Source organism: Palaemon carinicauda, chromosome 9 (assembly GCF_036898095.1).
Source record: "Palaemon carinicauda isolate YSFRI2023 chromosome 9, ASM3689809v2, whole genome shotgun sequence".
Lineage (NCBI taxonomy): Eukaryota > Metazoa > Arthropoda > Malacostraca > Decapoda > Palaemonidae > Palaemon > Palaemon carinicauda.
This window is the reverse complement of record NC_090733.1, coordinates 115,862,234-115,864,733: the sequence shown is the minus strand read 5'-3', so window position 1 is coordinate 115,864,733 and position 2,500 is coordinate 115,862,234. Positions and strand designations below refer to the sequence as shown.

Sequence of the window (2,500 nt, the reverse complement as noted above, 5' to 3'; positions counted from 1 at the left end):
CAAATACAGAATTAAGACTACTGGGTTTTTTTTTTTTTTTTTTTTTTTTTTTTTTTTTTTTTTTTTTTTTTTTTTTTTTTTAGGTTGTAATGTATTCTTTACATTTCTTCACATTGGTGATTTTGATAAGTTGTTTCTTCTACTGATAGTTAAAACGGGGAAGTTCCCCCTCCTGCCTCGTCCGGGCTACGCCTACGATGTAAGCAAATATATTAATATTTAATGTGATTCGTCAGTATTCGCTGCATTTAACCTTTTGGCTGACACAATCTACCCTAAGATGGAAGGGCACAATCCTTTAGATTTACAAATGTGTCATGTCAGGAACTTTTATTGTGAACATGATTTATCTAATTAAATTCGATATAAAATGATTATATAACTGTGAAAACCAGAAGTAATGATAGCCGTCTGTACACTGTTGAAGAAAATGTAAATTCAATCGGAAATTCTCCGTAAAGATTTACTGTCCACAGCCGTATTTCAGTAAAATACAGGCGACCGTAATTTTGCACTATTTTATTACCTCTTACCGTTGGTGACCGTAATATCACTCATTTACGTTAATATATCCGTTTTTTTAAACAGTAAATTCCTGACAATATTTATTCCAGGACTTCTGCCATTTTTTAGGCAAAATTTTAACCGTGTTTACGTATTTATGTGTTGAAAAGTTTTTTTTTTTTTTAATTTGTAAACGTTTAATGATTAATAGATATTTTCTGTAAAACTCTAAAATCAATAAGGATACTGATGGGATTTTATTATCAATATAGATAAAACTAATCTTATCGTAGGATGACTAAATATGAGCTTTGTTTCGAAACTTCTTATGTCTATGTAAGTATGATCAAATTTGTCAATCATGAAGAAAGCTGGATACTCATTTTCTATTTTGATGTGATCTATATCATCTATTATTATTATTATTATTATTATTATCACTAGCCAAGCTACAACCCTAGTTGGGAAAGCAAGATGCTATAAGCCCAGGGGCTCCAACAGGGAAAACAGCCCAGTGAGGAAAGGAAATAAAGAAATAGATAAACGATGTAAGAAGTAATGAAAAATGAAATAAAATATTTTAAAAACATTAACAACATTAAAACCGATATTTGATATATAATCTATAAAAGGACTTTTGTAAGCCTGTTCAAGTACTACTGATATAGGCAACAAGGTCCAAACCTTTAATCACAGACACTGATAAACCTTAATAGAAAGTTCTAGGTAAGATAATTTCCAATATTCGTAATCTTTCTTTTTTTTTTTTTTTGCGATTATGAAACTTTTTGGAATCTTACAATTCACACGGGTCTGATGACGCATCTTCATGAATAAAAATTATTCTTATTCTTTTTTTAAGTAATTCTGAGCAAGGAAAGCTTTGTTATTTATCATCAAGTCGTGCTAGAGAGATAGTAATTTCAAAGTCTCAACGAGTCGTGCTAGAGAGATAGTAATTTCAAAGTCTCAACGAGTCGTGCTAGAGAGATAGTAATTTCAAAGTCTCAACGAGTCGTGCTAGAGAGATAGTAATTTCAAAGTCTCAACGAGTCGTGCTAGAGAGATAGTAATTTCAAAGTCTTAACAAGTCTTGCTAGAGAGATAGTAATTTCAAAGTCTCAACGAGTCTTGCTAGAGAGATAGTAATTTCAAAGTCTTAACAAGTCTTGCTAGAGAGATAGTAATTTCAAAGTCTTAACAAGTCTTGCTAGAGAGATAGTAATTTCAAAGTCTTAACTGTACGTCGAGTATATTGAACCAAGGATACAAATGATCCTAGTTAATGCTGGGTTGAAATATGAATAATTACTTAAATTACTTTAATTACTGAAGGCACAGCTTTTAGGCTTTTATTAGCTGCACAACGCTCTGTCTTTACCTTACTGTATTTTTCCTTAATTTATTTATGGCGGAAAATACTGTTCAAATGGTGATTTCTTATCCGGAACATTCTCAACATGATGTATCATAATGATATTATTATTATTATTATTATTATTATTATTATTATTACTTACATAACTTTGATAGTCGACACGCCAGAAACACGTAAGATATTAATCACATTACACTATTTTTCCTTTCATGATAGTCGTTTCAGAAGGTAGCCTACTTGCCTTCCAGTTTTCAGCAAACGTTATACTTCCATTCCAGTTTTCAACAAATCTTATGCTTCCTTTCCAGTTTTCAGCAAACCTTATACTTCCCTTGCTCTCTTCCCATTTGCAGTCAATATTATACTTCCCTTCCCGTTTTCAGCCAACATTATACCTCCCATCTGGTTTTCAGCCAACATTATACTTCCCATCTGGTTTTCAGCCAACATTATAATTCCCTTCCACTTTTCAGCCAACATTATACTTCCCTTCCACATTTCAGGCAACATTATACTTCGCTTCCAGTTTTCAGCCAACATTGTAATTCCCTTCCAGTTTTCAGCTAACGTTATACTTCCCTCACAGTTTTCAGCCAGCATTATACTTCTTTTACAGTT

General features: G+C 32.0%; 1 protein-coding gene across 1 annotated transcript in view; it reads left to right on the top strand.

Moving 5' to 3' along the window:
- LOC137647073 (uncharacterized) overlaps window positions 1-2,500 on the top strand; it is a 6,625-nt gene that overhangs the window by 1,403 nt on the left and 2,722 nt on the right. The gene's annotated exons all lie outside the window — the stretch shown is intronic.